Below are 19,674 nucleotides of genomic sequence, written 5' to 3'. Positions count from 1 at the left end.
CCAGAGCTAAAAATTGGTGTAAATATTTTTGTATTAGAAAATACAAGTGTAAAGCAGAGCTATTTAGACACTACCTGGAGGATTTCAGGGGAAAGCATTGACTTGTACATCAGACTTTAAGAAATTATGTTTTGTTGGAATAACTGCTGAGGGCTGGGCATAATGGTAGATTTTGAAAATAGAGAAAGACAAGGTTCTGTCATAAAAAAAAAAAAAATAGTAAAATAGCTAAATTTCATGGGACTGCCAAGGCAATCTTTTAAGAAAGGTGTAAGAAGGGAATATGAGAAAATTACATGTGGGATAATGCTAAGATGTGTTCAATAGAGATGAGAAGATGGGAAATATTAACCTGTAGGAAGATATTAGAATTTTTTTTTTTTTTTTTTTTTTAGAATGGATGATACTTTATTACAAAAAGCCCAGAAGGAAAGATGTTTTCCTGATAGATGAGACTCTACGTGCAATTTAATAGAGGCCTGAGTGAAACTGATAAGTTAAGCTAAAATAATTTAGGAGGCAAGAGATTAAATTGCAGAGTTAAGAAAATGTCTAATAATGTGGTGCTTCAATGACATTCTATTATTTTATCCTTTAGATGATAGGACACGATTCAGAGATTTTAAACAGCAAACTAACAAGACAGTATTAGTGCTTCTAAAACATGATATAGAAAATATAAGATTTCAACTGATTTTTAAATATTTGACTCCTCTCCCTAAAAATCTATACTGAGGATTATCTAAACATGATGAATTAACACTTAGAAAAAGTACCAGAAAAAAAACCCTATCAAAATATTAAACAAAACTGAAAATATTTAAAATGCTAGAAATAAACTTAGGTATTTTTTAAAAAATAAACAATTATAAATAATATTTGAGAGACATAAGAAAAAAATATTTAAAATATTTCATTGTCCTTAATAAACAGTTTTAATATCCTATAAGCATTGGTTTTCCAGAATTAATCTCTAAATTCTAGGACATACCAATGAATATTCAAGTGGAATTTTCATAGAATATGATAATCTGACTAAAAGTTTCCTTTTTAAGAGTAGGTACAAGTGCTATTAGAATAATTTTAGACTATAAGAAGTGACTTGATATATATCAAAGCATATTCTGAAGCTACGTCAAAAAGACATGAATGAAAAAATAATGCTAACTGGAAAGCCCAGGTATCAACTATAGCAATAGATTTGGTGTATTATTATGATTTCTTATGAAGCCAAGAAAGATTGTTAGAAATTTGGAAACTGGAAAATAAATTCCTATTCAAATCTTGTACTCTCAACAAAATGTGAGCAAATTGAATCCAACAATGTACTAAAAGAACTGTATACCACAGCAAAGTGGGATTTATTTCATATACTGAATTCTACATCAATATTCAAAAGTCAATTAATGTAATTCATCAGATCAACAGGCTATAGAAGAAAAATATATATGATTATATCAATAAATAGAGGAAAAGAATGTGACAAAATGAACGGGTTGGTCATGATGAAAATACTTAGCTAATTACGAACAAAGAGGAATTTCTTCAACTTAACAACTACAAAATAATAAACAAACAAATAAAAACAACTAGAGCTAACATCATACTCAATGTACTTAATGATGAGAAACTGGGTGCATTCACATGAAGATGAAGAGCAAGGTAAGAATATCCTATCTCAAAACTTCTACTTAACATTCTACTGGTGCACTTAACTAATGAAATAAGAAATAGAAATTTTTAAACATACAGATTGGGAAGAAAAGAATAAAACTATCTTTGTTTTTCAGATGATATGATGGCCTATATAGAAAATAAGAAATAATCAACAAAAAACCCTCCTAAAACTATATGTGAATATAGCCAGGTTGCAAGATAAACAGTTAATTTTAAAACGTTGGTAGGTTTCTTACATTCCAGCAACAAATAATTAGAATTTAAAAATGAAAACATGATGCTGTTGACATAAGATCCAAGAAAACAAAATTCTTGGGTAAAAAATCTAACAAAATGGGTAAATGCCTGTATGAGGAAAACTACAAAATTCTGATAAAGTGCATCAGAAAATATCTAAATAAATGGAAAGATATTCTATGTATATTGATGAAAACTCAATATTGTCAAGGCGCCATTTCTTCCCAACTTTATAGATTCAATGCAATCTCAATCAAAATCCCAAGTTATTTTTTGAATATTGGCAAACAGATTTGAAAACAGATCCAGAGAGCAAACACAGTTTTGAAAGACAAAAACAGAGTTAGAGAACTAACACAACCTGACTTCAAGATGTATTATAAAGCTACCCCAATTACAACAGTGTGATATTAGTGGAAACACACAGGCAGATCAATGAAACAGAACAGAGATTGTCAAAATAGACCTATGCAAATAGACATAGCTAATCTCTGACAAAAGAGCAAACAACAATTCAATGAAGAATAATAGTTTTTGAACAAATAGTACTGGAACTAGTGAACATCCAAACATAAAATATTAATCTAGACACAGACTTTTCACGAAAATTAGTTCAAAATGTATTATAGACCTCAATGTAAAACTTAAAACTATAACATTCTTAGATGACCATTGGTTTTACCATGGCTTTGTAGGCACAACAAATGCATGATCCATGAAAGACAAACTTGAATAGCTGAATTTTATTAAAATTGAAAACTTCTGAACTACACAAGATATGTTAAAAGAATGAAAAGAGAAGCCACAGATTGAGTGAGTCAATTTTCAAAATAATTATTTGATAGAGGTATTGGATTCCAAATATATAAAGAATTCTTAAGGAAAACAATAAAATAAAACAAAACAATTTCTAATAGACAAAAGATCTGACCAACCCTTTACCAAAGAAAATATGCAAATGACAATCAAGCAAATGACTCAAAATTATATGCCATCTGGAAACTGCAAATTAAAACATGAGATACCTCTATTTATCTATTAGAATGGGTAAAATTCAAAAGATAACACCAAATGTCAGAGTGGATGTAAAGCAAAAGTAACAGTCATTCTTTCCCTGTGAGAATGCAAAATGCTATAATTGCTTTAAAAGACAGTTTGACAGTTTCTTACAAAACTAAAAATACAATTACCATATTATTCAGCAGTCATACCTTTTCATCTTTGCCCAAATGTGGTGAAAACTAATAACCACACCAAAATTGACACACAATGTTTACTGCAATTTTATTCATAATTGTCAAAATGTAGATGCAATCAAGATGTCCTTCTGTAAGTGAGGATAAACGGTGTTATAGCCATAAAATGGAATATCATTTAGTAATTTAAAAATGACACATCAAGCCACAAAAATATATGGAGGGAACCTAAATGCATAATGCTAAGTGAGAAAAGCCAATCTAAAAATGCCATGTACTGTATGATCCCCACTATATAAAATCCTGGGGAAAATGAAGCTATGGAGACTGTAAAACTGTCAGTGCTTTCTAGGGGTTTAGAGGGCATGAGGGAGGAATGAATAGGAACACAGGATAATTTTTCAGGCAGTGAAGCTGTTCTGTATGATGTTGTACTGGTGGACACATGTCATTCTCTATTTGTCAAAACCCATAGACTATACAACACAAAATGTGAACTCTAATGTAAAATACAAATTTTGGTTAATAAGTCAATATTGGCTCACCAATTTAAACAAATGTTCTATACTCATGTAAGATATTAATAATAGGGGAACTATACTTAGTAGTGGTGAAGGTGAGAAAATATTTGCAAGCTGCATTTTATGTTTGATTTTTTTCTGTAAATATAAGACTTCTCCAAAAATTAAGCTACATTAATTAAATTTTCAAAAACACTAATACAAACATAATTTCCAAATAGAATATAAATATAAACAAATATAGTTTGGCTATGTCCCCACCCAAAAATCTCATCTTGTATTGTAATCCCCATAATCCGCATAATCCCCACATATCAAGAGAGAGATGAGGTAGAGATCACTGAATCAAAGGAGTGGTTTCCCCCATGCTGTTCTCATGATAGTGAGTGAGTTCTCACGAGATCTAGTGGTTTTATAAATGTTTGATAGTTCCTCCCGTGTTCATTCTTGTATCAGTCTCTTTTCATGCTGCTGATAAAGACATACCCAGGACTGGGTAATTTACAAAAGAAAGAGGTTTATTGGACTTACAGTGACACATGGCTAGGGAGGCCTCACAATCATGGCAGAAGGAAAGGAGGAGCAAATCACATTTTACATGGATGGCAGCAGGCAAAAAGAGAGCTTGTGCAGATAAACTCGATTTTAAAACTATCAGATCTTGTGAGACTCATTCACTATCAAGAGAATAGCACAGGAAAGACCCACCCCCATGACTCAATCATCTCCCTCTGGGTCCCTCCCACAACACATGGGAATTTTGGTAGCTACAAGATGAGATTTGGGTGGGGACACAGAGCCAAACCATATCAATTTGCTTTATTGCTGCCTTGTGAAGAAGATGCCTTGCTTCCCCCTTTGACCTCTGCCATGATTGTAAATTTTCCAAAGGATCCCAGCCATGATGAACTGTGAGTCAATTAAACCTCTTTTCTTTATAAATTACTCAATCTCAGGAAGTTCTTTACAGGAATGTGAAAATGGACTAATACAATAAATTGGTATCGAGGTAATAGTGAACTGCTGTAAAGATATCCAAAAATGTGGAAGCACCTTTGGAACTTGGTAACAGGCAGATGTTGGAACAGTTTGGAAGGCTCAGAAGAAGACATGAAGATGTGGGAAAGTTTGGAACTTCCTAGAGACTTGTTGAATGGCTTTGACCAAAATGCTGATAGTGATATGGACAATGAATCCTAGACTGAGGTGGTCTCAGATAGAGATGATTAATTTGTTGGGAACTGGAATAAAGGGGATTTTTGCTATGCTTTAGCAAAGAGACCGGCAGCATTTGGCCCTGTCCTAGAGATCTGTGGAACTTTGAGCTTGAGATAAATGATTTAGGGTATCTGGTGGAAGAAATTTCTAGGCAGCAAAGCATTCAAGAGGTGACTTGGGTGCCCTTACAAGCATTCAGTTGTATGCATTCACAAATAGATGGTTTGGAATTGGAACTTAAATTTAAAGGGAAGCAGAGCATAAACATTTGAAAAATTTGCAGCTCAACTATGCAATATAAAAGAAAAATGAATTTTTTGAGGAAAAGTTCAAGCTAGGTGTAATGAGAAGCCAAATGTTAATTACCATAATGATGGGGAAAAAGTCTCCAGGGCATGTCAGAGGTCTTCACAGCAGTCCCTCCCAGTGCAGGACCAGAGGCCTAGGAGGTAACTGAATCATGGGATGGTTTCTCCCATGCTCTTCTCATGATAGGGAGTAAGTTCTCATGATCTAACGGTTTTACAAGTGTTTAGTAGTTCCTCTTGTGTTCATCCTTGTTCATCCTTCTTCTTGCTGTTTTATGAAGAAGGTGACTTGCTTCCCCTTTGACTTCTACCATAATCATAAGTTTCCTGAGCCCTCTCCAGCCATGCTGAGCTGTGTATCAATTAACCTTGTTTCCTTTACATATTACCCAGTCTCTGGCAATTCTTTATAGCAGTGTGAAAATGGACTAATACATAAACTTAGGAGAAAAAAATGTATGCATTTTAGATGAAATCAGACACTCATAATATTTTGGTAATGGGCATTATTATATATGCTTTCCTCCATGTCTCTTACAAAATTATCACTAGATTCTCTGATATTTACTAATGTTCATATGTACAGTATGTGAATATGTGAATGTTTTCTGTGTGGAACCTTGAAAAAGAGACCAAGGCTAACATGTACTGTGTCAATTATGTAATAACTTGATTAGGCCTAGTGGTGCCTGGATATTTAGCCAAAAATTATTCCAGATATATCTGTGGGGGTGTTTCTGGATGATATTCACATTTTAATCATTGAACTAAGTGTATTAGTTAAGGTTCTCCAGATAAACATAACCAATATAATATATAGAGAGATCATTTTAAAGTTGTTATGAGGGATTGGCTTAGTTGATTATGGAGACTGACAAGTCCCATAAACTTGTTAGGGGAAATTGAATGTCCCAGCTCAAGTAGAGAGAGTAGCTTTTTAATCTCTTCTTCTGTTTTATTTTTTCGACTTTTTTGGGATCCTCAACAGATTGGATAATATTCACCTGCATTGATGAGGGAGCTCTTGCTTACTCAGTCTATTGATACAAGTGCTAATCTCTTACAGAAGCTCCTTAATAGACACTCAGAAATAATGTCTCATTAGCTATCTTGTATATTCCTTAGCTCTGTCAAGTTACACAGAAAATTAACCACATTGATAAAGCAGATTGACCTCTCTAATGTGGGTGGGCCTCATCCAATTACTTGATGACCTGAATACAATCAAAAAACTAAGGGGAAACTCCTCTTGTCTGACTGTTTTCAGTAAGGCATCAGTCTCTTCCGGCCTTTGCACTCAAACGGAAATAATGGCTCTTTTTGCGTCTCAGGCCTGAAAGCTTTCAAACTGGAACTTATACCACTTATAAAAATGGTCCTCCTGGTTCTCAGGTGTCAGACTCGAACTACAAATCAACTTGCATATGCTACATCCTGGTTGCACAAATATCGATGTATAAAAATAGTCTGTGAAGAATAAATACCAAAAAGTTAGTAAGAATTCCTGGGAATGAAGATAGAATTGGAAAGATCAAGTGAATGGGAATTTCTCATATTCACTTTACCCAATATGTAACTTAAGGAAGAATTTTTGGTGCTGCAGAATAAAAAAAAAAAAAGTATTTAAGAAAATATTTAAGAGAAATAAATCGATAGAATTTGGTGACACTGCTTAACATGAATAAAGACAGGATTTTATTCTGGGATGACTCTCATGTTCCTAGCATAAGTAATTCATGCCATTCAAGATAGTGAATATAGGAAGATGGAACAAGTTTAGAAAGAAAGCTGATGAGTTTATTTGAACATACTGGGTTTGAAAGATGTTCCATTAAATTACAAACACATACACACACATATGCACACACACATACACACACACATACACACATATAGACATTAAACTAAAAAATATTCCTTAACTGTGGGAGATGGTATAAATTAGGCCTTGGCTTCAGAAAATCTGGGTTTAAGATATAGTTCTGCCAGTAACTAGCTGTGTGATCTTGGGCAAGTTATTTAAATAGGATAATGATGTAATATATCATTCAAGGGCAAGAGACATTCTTGAAAGGCAGAGGATGTTCTATTAATAATTACATGGGAAGAACAGGCGTAAACCAGATATACAAATCTGCAAAAACAAGGATATACGTTTGCATTATATTTATAACTATCTGTATTGTCATTTTACTTCTTTGTTAATGGTTAGTAACACTGAGACAAAATTTATAGGCTTCTAAAGGGACTAATTGAGCTAAGTCACACAAAAACCTTAGTAGCACAGTGCTGAGTTATGGTAAGTACTCTAGAAATGTTAACTAGTGTTATGTCTTATTAGGTCTTACTATTTTTTCTATTGCCCAATATAGTATCGGATACATAATAGCTGTTCAATTTTGCAATTAATTAACAAATAAAACCTATTGTAATGCATTTTAAATTATTCAGTCCACAAGAAAAAGGCAATACAGTCATTAAATTAACATTTTGTTTATTTGTGTTTTAAAAGAGAGCTTGGTGGTAACTGTGAATAGAGCATTGCTAGTACAGATGTATCTTATTATACACAGCAGATGAAGCTCTCAAATATTGTGTTTTATTCAATATTTTGTGAATTGAATTATATGTTTTGATTTTATTAGAGGAGCACAAGGAATTTGAAATTATATCTGATTTTCAATTAACTAATTCCTAACACTAGCTTAAATAATCCATCTAATACAATTGCACCATCAAGTAATGAAATCACCTTGTAAAGTGCTTAAATTTACTAGAGAAAATTAAGATTTAAAGGTACATTGCACGGAGTCTTCAAAATTATTTCAAAAAATGATTAGAATCACTTTTTTATTCAGGCAATCATCCTGTAAACTATTATTCGAAATTGTCAGGGGCGGAGGTAGTTCCTAATCGATTGTCACAGCTGTGTTTCTAAAAAGACCGAGCAATCAACATTATTTAGACATTGTGATTGTTTTTGTGTAACAAATGTAAAAATATAATGTTAGGGTGTTGTTATTTCTCTGTTCATTTCCTCACTCCTTAACTGTGCTCTTTGAGTTAACACTGTGTTAACCCAAGAGACAGTGTTAATCCAAGGAGCATAGTTAAGGGGTGACGAGACTTCTACTTTGAGATCATTGTTTCAACTAGGGCAAATGAGCAGATAATAAAACGTTAACAAAACAGCAAGAGAAGTAAAACTTGAAAGTGAACAACCAGTGTCATCAAGAGGAAGAGAACCTATATCCTGGGCTATGATGTTTCTCATCTGCATACCACTCATATCACAGATTTTGAAATTCATCTTTCATTATCTATGAAGTCTTCAGTCACTAAAGTTATACAACAGATTCCCATAACTGTAAACTGACCAAAATATTCCCAATAATAACTGGTTTCCTATATAGTTTTTACTAAGAGATAATGAGCAAGTAAAGGAAATAAGGTTATATTTCTCAGGGTAAATTAACTGACATTCTACTGTCAATTCAGTATGTCTGACTAATACATGAACTGAGTAAATTGAAACACACATAATATTTATTTAAAAGACAGGTGCCATGCATTACAACAAATTTTGTCACAACAAAAGCACAACACTTTTGAGAATACAGACTCACCCAGTCTTTAAAATAAATCTACAGATCCCAATATTTGCTGACATTTTTTGTTTCTTTTATGTGAACGTAATGCAGCCCCTGGGTGAGGTAAGACTGAACCCTAAAGAATGAATGAATAAAAGTGCTTCCAGTCATTTAAACTCCAATGGCTGCTTGGATGGCCATTTTAGAATAGCTAGTGTTTAGAGTAGGGTGAAGGAATCAATTATCAGCAACATAATAACACATTTCTCCTTAATGCCATGGTTCCAATTTATGAATATTTACCATGAAAATTTTATATTTATGTGCTCTTCACATAGTTATCAATACAAATTTCTCATACTAATTTCTCAGGTAAATGACAAACTGAATCACAACATCCAAAAACAAAACAAAACAAAACAAAAAAAGCGCAAAATAATTCCATGTTTTTGAAAGTTGGAAAGAACTCGTGTAGTCATCTGAGTTTTGTTTTTATCTCTATCTATCTATCCATCCATCCATACAGCCATCTATCTTCATCTATCTCTTAAGATTCTAAGAACAATGATAAAACAGCCCCTTTCATTGGCATAATTACGTGTTTTGTTGCTTGGATAATAGTTCAGTGCCTTTCTTCCCTTTGAAATAATTTCACTGTTATTGTAAAATATCAGAAAGAATTTATTTTCTATATATCTTTCAACACAAATATAATAAAACTTGGTGCTGCAATAAAATTGAAAAGAAAAATTCCACTGATGCACAGTATATTAGAAGGATTATGTCTGCTGTAGCAGAAGTCAACCTTTGCACACAATGACACAGATATGAAAAAGGTAATTTTTTCAGTTTTTCATGACTGATCATATCTATTTCTAGTGTCTTCAGGACTGCTTACAGTATAAAAACAAATAAAAACAAATTGAAAAAAAATGTCCATCTAAGTTACTCAGTCTTTTCTAGTTCAACATGATCTTTTTAAGGTAAACACAGTTTCCTTTTGATAAATAATTAGGCTTTTAAGGTTTCACCACTCAGTCTAGCCAACTATCCCTTATATTCTCCCCAATATACACATACACCTTAGTCTCACATATAGTATCTCAATAAAATTTCATACTTACCTGATGGTATAAAACCACCCCAAAAGCTCATATAACAACCTGAGAGGGGTAAACAATAATTTTTTAAATTCTTCTTCTGTCCTCTGCTGATCTCTGACTGATATGTGGACTTGTCTTTAGTCAACAGCCTCTGTGTAATGGGTTGGTTGCTTAAAAAATAACTATCACAAACTGTATATTCACTGCCTAGATAATCCTTGATCATTAGTCCCCAAAAGCTGGACAATTCCTCTGACTGGACTTTAGCTGATTCTGTTAATCTTGCGCTTCTCAACTCTGCCACATCCCTTCTTTTTAATTTAGATTCACGATAGGCTTGCTATCATCTTACACCTCAGCACAGAAAATCATTAGACTGCTGACTTGTAATCCACAGAAAGCTTCTGCATCCCACAAGGCACAAAGGAACACATACATTTTTGTCAATGTCAGATGCAGGCTGTGGGGAAATAGAGTTACATTTTATCAAGCCCTTTCTCAACCTAAACACATACTACCACAGTTTTACTTTTCCCTAATTACCCAATTTGGTCATGGGGCATTCAAGAAAATCAGTTTCAAATGTTTTGTTGTCAGCCACCCACTTTGCTTATGTGGGATTTTACTCCTTTTGTTTCATGCTTTGGGTCTTGGTCTAATTGAATGAGACATACATTCTTAGAAATTTAGACAGAAATTTAACCTGGGTCTTATCTCCTCTGAATCTTTATTCTTGGCTAAACTACCGACTGTTGAGAAAGGCTTTATTTCTTGCTGTGGGATAGACACTCCCTTTAAATCATGTCTTTTATCCTCTCCTTACGAGATCTTTACTCAGAATGTCATGGTTTCTTTTCTTTTCTTTTTTTTTTTTTTCTAGCCAAGGAAAATTCTTTAAATTTAGAAAAATTATTTTACTCTCAGAAAAGCCTGGTTCTTAAGGTCGTGCTCCTCTTTAAGATCAAAAAGTCTGATTTGAATCTTAAACAGAGGAATCACCACTTTATTCTAAGATGTACTTGCCCTGTCCATGAAATGAGGGATGACATTGATACAAAGGATGTTGAGTCACAGAAAAAGAAGATTTCTAAGAAATAAAATATAATATTGGCTTTATATATCAAATGCATTATACCCATTACAATGCTCTTTAACATACTCCATAGTTGTGTGCTTGCAATTTTCCCGGTAGCACTTGGTATCTGATATTTCATTTCATAAAAACCATATGTTTTCAAGTTTTACTGTACCAGGGGCAAATAACTTAATATTCTGAGCCACAATTTTGCCATAGGTTAAATGGATATGAAAATAGTACCCACTTCCTAATTATATAGGCAGAGCACATTTATCTTAGATTATTCAGTTGAGTAAATTGTAATCACAACATGTCTTAAGAATGGAAGAAAAAAACAGAAGAGAATGTTAGAATGATGCAATGTATGAAGGATTTGACCTGCCATTATTGGCTTTGAGGATGAATGCCAAGACACAAGGAATATGGGTGGCTTGCAAAAGTTGGAATTGTCAATGAAACACATTCTCCTCTAGAGTCTCTACAAAGAAACATAGCTTTCCTGCTGAAAACTTGAGCCCAAGGAGATCAGTGTTTGACTTCTAACATACGGAATTGTAAGAATAAATAAATGATGTTTTACAACAAATACACTTGAGATTTCTTACACCAGCAATAAGATACTAACATACTATCTGACAGTCATGGAATAAATTCAGCAATATTCTCCCTCAGGAGCTTTGCTTTATGCTCAGCAGTGACTTAGAGAGTCAATTTAACTCATTCTGACAAATAAGCCACCACATTATACATTGCCATAAAGTATGGCACTCTTTAACTAAATCTCTGACTTAGCACAGAGTGAAGTTTCCATTTGAGTATTTTATGATGACAATAACAGAAGCAGCATGTTTACTTGGTTTACGTATTATTCAGTTGTTCTCTTACAATCTATTTAACTACACTGAAAATAACTTCAGCAATAATTGGAAAATCTGTTTTCAGGCTCTGCACTCTATAAGAAATCAGGAAGTTGTAAAGATAAGCCTTTGATCTTGTGCTACATATTTAACCCAGAAGGCACCTACTGAGATTATAATGTGTGCAGATGTGTGGCTGTGGTAAGTCATTTCAGGTATGAAAAATACAACTAAGGCATAGCTACTACCTTTAACATGCTTATAGTATGCAAAGCATTACATTACATAAAGAATGTTTAAAACATGTTATTGAAATTATTTGAGGATTGATTTCTGGAATGGTGAAGAGTTATGAACCTGCTCCCCAGAAAAAAAAAACCATAACTCATGAAAATTATTTACAAACCAGCAAACAATTTAAAGTCTCTGGATATTTTCCAAAGGACACTCTTCAAATAAAATAAAATCTACTAAATTCTGATAGAAACAATACAAACCTGTGGCATTGTCACCACAACCCACAACTCCTTCAGAACGGCAAAGCATATCTGTGGTTCCTAAGCAACAACACAGAGTTTTGCACCAAGAGGAGAAAAAGGGAGTGAAAACAGAGAGCATCATATATCTTCCCAAGGAAGCGGAATTTATTCAGAATGAAATTTAGGAAAGTGTAAACCTAAGAGCATAGTCAGAATAAGCCACAAACGTTGACCTTTGGTTCCTGAAAATCAGTTCTATTCTGACTGGACTATATTGGGGAGCTCTTCCAGCCCCAGACTATTGTCAAAAATAATAGTGCAATAAGATAGGAATTAGTAGAGGGTAACAACTGGATGTGATGTCTGGAGTGTCAGATAGCTTTCCAGAGAAATTGTGGAAAGAGACAAAATGAGCCTGACTAAAACAGTACTGCATCACAGAATAAATATGCACATTCCCAAGGCTGAATCATTTGAAAATCAGTATTAGATATTGTACAATACGGGGGAAATAGAATTCAATAAAGTAGTCAAACCAAGTTAGTAAAAACTATAAACAATAAAATAACAAATATAATCTCCAGTATAGAGCAGGGAATCAGTATGCAGATTTGCTAAAATATATTATTTTTTTTAAACTCTAGGTTTTAACCAAAAAAATTGCAAGGTCTACAAAGAGGCAATAAAGCATGATCACACACAGGTTAAAAACAATGAAAACAAAACAATGACAAAAACAGGCAGATGCTGGGTTAGCAGAGAAATCTTCAAAGTATCTATTCTAAATGTGTTCAAATAACTAAAAGAAATATTTAACAACATACAGTATAGTAAGATGGCAATGCCTCATAAAATAGAAAACATCAATAAGGATATAAAAATTATTGTAAGAAAAACCAAAGAGAAATCTTGGAATTGAAAAGTACAGATGTTGAAACAAAATGTTCTCTATGGAATCTCAACAACAGATTTGAAGTAAAATAATCATTGTACCATGTAACATGTATAAAAATTGCAGCACACAAAAAGGGGCAGAAAGGGAATGGAGCTATATAGTGTAACACTCCTATATCTCAATGGAGTTTAATTGAGTATGGAGGTGTAGTAGTTTAAAATAAGATGTTTATTTTGAGCTCTAGATTGAACATTAAGAAAATTTTTAAAAAGTAAACATATTGTTAAAGTAATTGAAATATTGCACCAAAAAGTATTTACTTAATGAAAATTAAAGAAGCAAAAAGAATGCAAGACCCAATAAAGCATATAGAAAACACAAAAATAAAATGGAAGACATAAATCTAACTATATAAACAATAACATCGAAAGTAAATAAATGAAACAATCTAATCAAAAAGCAGTCTTTGCTAGACAGAATTTTTTAAAATTCTACTTTATATTGTCTATAGGAGACACACTTTAGACTCAAAGGTTCAAATAGGTGGAAAGTATTAGGATGGAAATGATAGCAACCACAAGAATGCTAGAGGAACCATACTAGTAATAAACAGTAGACTTAAAAAATGTTTTTAACTACCAGAGATAAAGATGAAAACTTTCTGATGATAAGGGGGCACTCCATCACCAAGATGTAACAGTTACAAACACATATTCACCCAACAGCAAGACAGGAAAATACATGAATAAAAAAAAATGGACAAAATAAAAGATAGAGAATGCAACCATATCTGCCGTCTGCAATGTCCACTTTCAACAGTAGATGGAACAAGTAGAAAGATCAACAAAGAAATAGAAAACTTGAACAACAGCATGAACCAATTAGATCTAGATCTAAGAGATACCTATAGAATAACCTATCCAATACAGCACTATATACATTCTTTTCAAAGGCAAATGGAACCTACTCAAGGATCATATTGTAGGCAATAAAACTAGCCTCAATAAGTTTAAAATATTTGAAATCACACAAAGTGTCTCTGACCAAAATAGAATGAAATAAAAAACAACAGAAAAAACTGAGAAAACTTCCAAATATTTGGACATTAAACAATGCACTCTTTAATAATCAGTGGACCAAAGATAATTTACAAGGGAAATTAAATCATAATTTGAAATAAAATGGAAATACAATATAATAAAACTTATAGGATACAGTGAAACCCATGCTTAGAATGAAATTTATATCTGTAAGTGTATATATTTTTTAAAAAATAATAATCACAAATCTGTAACCTAACTTAAACCTAAAGACATTGATACATTTTAAAAAAGGAAAAAAAAAACAAAACTAAACTTAAAGCCAACACATGGTAGGAAATAATGATTATAGATGAAATTAATGGAAGAGATAACAATAGAGAAAATCAACAAAATCAAAAATTGTGCTATAGTCTGAATGTGTCCCTCAAAATTCACTTGTTGAAACCTATCCCCTAAGGTGATGGTAGGTATTAAGAGCTGGGTTGTTTGGAAGGTTATTAGGTCATGAGGGCTCTGATCTCAGGAACTAGATTAGTGCTCTTATAAAAGAGACTTGAGGGAACCTGTTTTGCCCATTGCACCATCTGAGGACACAACAAGAAGGCATTGTTTCTGAATCAGAAAGTGAGTCTTCACCAGATATCACATTTGTCGGTGCTTTGATCTTGGACTTCACAACTTCCACAACTGTGACCAATAAATTTTTATTTTACAAAACTTTCCCTTTGCTGATTAAAAAAGGAAGAACACTCAAATTACTGACTCAGAAATAAAATAAGGGACTTTATGACTGGCTATAAAGAAATACAAAAAGATTTTAAATGAATACTACAAACTACCAAATGCCTACAAATTACATCACTTTTGATAAAATAGAAGATTACCTAGAAAGACACAAACTACTGAAACTGACTCAATAAGAAACAGGAAATTTGAGTAGATTTATGTGTTTATTTTATATTGCTGCTGCAAAAAAATACCAAAAATTCAGTGACTTAAATCAACATAAATGTATTGTTTTACATTTCTGTAAATCAGAAAACTGACACAGGTCTCAAAAGAATAAAATCAAGACATTACTAGGGCTTACTTTCATGTTGTTAGGTCTTGTTTAAAATTCATTTCTGTAACCTTCGCAGCATCTAGATGCCAGCCACAATCCTTGGCTTATGGCCCCTTTCTCCATTTTCAAAGCCAGAAACGTTACATTTTTCTATGTCTTTCTTTCAGAATGACATCTCTCTCGGATTAGAGTGGAGAGAAGTTCTCCACTTTTAGGGGCCAATGTGGTTAGATTGTGATCACCAAAATTATCTAGAATAATCTCTCTTTATCAAGGCTCTTAAATTAATTATATTTGCAAAGCCTTTTTTGCCATATAAATTAACATATCAACAGTTTCTGTTATTAGGAGGTGAACATTTTTGCAGAATGATCATTGTGCCTACCACAATCTATAATGAGTAAAGAGATTAAAATTGAAAAGTATAAACCTCTCACAAAATAAATTTCTGGCTCAGATCCCTTACTTCATAAATTATAACAAATATTTAAGAAAAAATTAATACTGATTCTCCCAAACAATTTTTTAAAAATAGAATACAATATATTACATCCCAACACATTCTGTGTATTGCTGGCATGTCAAAACTAGACTGCAATATCATGCATAAGTAAAACTATAAAGCATTCCATGGTGTATATGTGCCACATTTTCTTAATCCAGTCTATCATTGATGGACATTTGGTTTGGTTCCAAGTCTTTGCTACTGTGAATAGTGCCACAATAAACATAAGTGTGCATGTGTCTTTATAGCAGCATGATTATAATCCTTTGGATATGTACCCAGTAATGTGATGATATGTAATAAACCTGCACATTGTGCACATGTACCCTAGAATTTAAAGTATGATTAAAAAATAAACAAAAATAAAAAAGGAAAAAAAAACTATAAAGCAATATCTTTAATGAATATAGACAAAAAATTCACTTAATACTAGCAGACTAAATCCATCAACATATAAAAAGTACTATACACTATGATCAAGTGTGATTCATCTCAGAAATCTAATGATGGTTTAACACCTGAATAAAGAACACAAAGCACATGACCACCTTAACAGACGAAGCAAAAAGCATTTGACAAAATCTAACACTCTTTAACGATAAAAATATTCAACAAATAGGAACAGAGAGAACTTTCTCACACTGAAGAAGGACAACAATGGAAAACTAAGAGAATCATCTTACTTAAAGGTGAAAGACTAAATGTTTTCCCCTAAGATAAGGAAAGAAACAAGGACGTTTTCTCTCACCATTCCCATTTGACTTGTGCTCAAGGTTCCAGACAAGGTAGTTAGGCAAGGAAAACATAAAGTCTTGGAATAAGAAATTTTAAATTATCTCTATGGAAGATGACATAATTTTGCATATGGAAATTTCTAAGGAACTCATTCCCTAATTAAATTATTTTCTGTAGTAGTAATTTAGTAGTAATTATTACTAAAAGTGATAAGACCATCAAGGTTGCAGAGTCTAAGATTGACATCCACAATTCAATTATATTACTATATTTTAGTGATTCATAAACCAAAAATTAAACCAAGTGATTAATTACATTTACAATAACACCCCAAAAGACAAAATACTAAAGAATAAGTTTAACAAAATAAGTGAAAGACTTAGACACTGGGAACTACAGAACATTATTTTTAAAAATCAAAGAAAATATAAATAAATGGGAACAAATCTTATGTTCAGGGATTAGGAGATTTAATATCATTAAGATGGAAATATATCTCTTGATTGATCTGTGATTTCAGTGCAATCCCTATCATGATCAAAATGCTTTTTTTGTTCTTGCAGAAATCGGCAAGCCAATTCTAAAAGTCATTCTGAAATTCAAGGGCCCAGAATTTCCAAAACAACCTTAGAAAAAGAATAACACATTTAAAGGACTTAACATTTTCCAATTCTGTAACTTACTACAAAACAGCAGTAATCAAGAGTGTGATCTTGATATAGGATAGATACAGAATTCAGAGTTCAAAAATAAGCCTCTTGACTGATTTTCAACAAGAGTACTGCAAGATTTCAATGGGAGTAAATCTTTCAAGAAGTGATATGGAGACAAGTGGATAAATACATACCCAACAGTTAAGTTGAAACTGTTCGTTACGCGATGGATAAAAATTAATTCCAGATGGATAATGACCTGAACGTAAGAAATAAAACCATAAAACTCTTAGAAGAAAACATAGAAGTAATCATTGTGATTTTGGATTATGTGATTAATTATTAAATACAACAAAAAGCACAAACAACAAAAGAAAAATAGATAATTCAACTACATCAAAATTAAAAATTTTGTGTTTGGTAAAACATCAAGAAAGTAGAAAGGAAATCAACAGAAAATTATACATATAGTAAGAGACTTGTTTCCTAAGTATGTGAAAAAGAACTCTTAAAACCCAAAACTAAAAAAAAAAAAACTCAATAAAAATGTGCAAAAAAGTAATAGACACTATTCCTATGAAGATAAAAATGGCTAAAGAAAACATGGAATTATGATTATCATTAGATATTTGTGAACAGAAAATTAAATTCACAAAAATATATATTTTTACATTCATTACGGTGATGACTGTAATAAAAAAGACATTACAAATATATATCAATGAGGATGTAAACAAATTAGAATCTCTACACATTGTTGGCTGGAATGTAAAATGTTCCAAAAATCTTAGAAAACTGTTTGGCAGTTACTCAATATTTTAAACAAACTTGCCCTTATAACAGAGCAATTCCACTCCTAGATATATACCCAAGAGAAAGGAAAACATACGACTGTACACAAAACTGTACACAATGTTCAAGCATTATCATTCATAATAGTCAAAAGTAGAAAGAAGCCAAATGTTCATCAATGAATGAATGCACAAATATAATGCAGTATATCCACACAGTGAAATTTAATATGGCAATAAAATAAATATGCTTGTGATAACATAGATAAATATTGAAAATATTATGCTAAGTGGAAGAAACCAGTCATATAAAGACCCCATGTTATATAAGCCCTCTTATATGCCATATCTTGAATCTTCAAATCTATAGAGACCAAAAGTCAATCTGTGGTTGCCTAGAACTGAAGGTGTTGAGGGGAATGAGGAATGACAATTGATGGGTATGGTATTTCTTTATGGAGTGAATAAAATGTTATGAGAATTTATTGCAGTGATGGTTGCAAACCTCTGTGAATTCACTAAAACCACTGAATTTTGTACTGCAAATTGGTTAGTTGTATAGTGAGCTATATATCAATAAATGTGAAAATGCTTTCAGAACATAAAAAAAATTTCCTTTTGGGGGATATGTCTCACAGTTTCGGAATTTAAGAATAACAATTTAATAATAAATTAAATTCCAGTGAAATGAAATAGTATAAGAAAAAATTCAGAGGCAATAATAGAAAGGAATTTTGTGGTAAATAGCATGTAATACTGTATGAAGGGGATATGAAGGAAAATTGCAAACTATACGTTGAGGAACTGAGTATGTGAGTACAATTTAGAGGGTATAGCTACCATGGTGAGAGATTTTATGTTTTACTTTATATGTAATTTGGGGCAAGCAAAGGTTAGCAAGGAAAGAAAAATGAAGTTAGCAGAGGTGCACACTGTAGTGACTTTCAGGATTCAACTCTATTTTAGTAATTACTTACGGATTTGAAGGGTATATTTTAATCAACCAAACTCCTAAAATTAATTATACAAGGTGGACTTAATGTCTGGAAACATAGGCAAATATATCTAATAAATGGCTCACAATAAAAGGTTCAGTTGATGTATTGTCCCTTGGCATCAATGCATTCAGTTAGCTCTCAAAAGTCGCATTGGACTTAATGCATTAATACAGAATTTTCATCAGTCGCTGCATAAGCATCTGTGACGTGTATTTTAAGATGATTTTTGTCTCAAAGTTTTCCTGAATGTACAGTGAGTTTAGCATATCACAGAAGAAATAATCAAGGGAGTTCAATAAAAAATATTTTTTTTTGTATTTTCAGACTATAGTCACCTTCCACATTATATACAACTATTAACATAATATCTTAGTATATACATATGAATATTCTCTGGTCCTCTCTCATGTTATGTATTTTAAAATCATTTTAAAATTTGGAGATAAGTTTAGAACATAAGAAGATAAAGTATGTGCTTTTAGTAACAGATACACAAGGGAAAAATAAAGAACAGATAACAAGACCAAAAAAAAAAAAAAAAAAAAAAAGTCCCGCAAATCATTAAACACTATTGATTTCAAATCACAAGTTTATTTACTAATGACACAATTGCTTACCTAAATATCTGATTTGGAGTTTATATAGACTATGTTATTTTAGGATATCAATTACTGTTCTTTGATGTTATACTTTTATATTGATAGTGTTTCTATATCTTAATTCATTA

At 32.2% G+C, this 19,674-nt stretch overlaps 1 protein-coding gene across 6 annotated transcripts in view; it reads left to right on the top strand.

Moving 5' to 3' along the window:
* LOC105496640 (protocadherin related 15) overlaps positions 1 to 19,674 on the top strand; it is a 1,825,405-nt gene that overhangs the window by 668,026 nt on the left and 1,137,705 nt on the right. For 2 of the 6 annotated variants that reach the window (XM_071069551.1, XM_071069555.1), the window contains one exon: positions 11,871 to 11,986. The exons of the other annotated variants lie outside the window; for them this stretch is intronic. The gene's annotated coding sequence lies outside the window, so the exon portion shown is untranslated. The remainder of the gene's footprint in view (positions 1 to 11,870; positions 11,987 to 19,674) is intronic. 6 annotated transcript variants of the gene reach the window in all.

The sequence above is a fragment of the Macaca nemestrina genome, chromosome 9 (assembly GCF_043159975.1).
Source record: "Macaca nemestrina isolate mMacNem1 chromosome 9, mMacNem.hap1, whole genome shotgun sequence".
NCBI lineage: Eukaryota > Metazoa > Chordata > Mammalia > Primates > Cercopithecidae > Macaca > Macaca nemestrina.
This window is presented reverse-complemented; position numbering and strand designations above follow the sequence as displayed.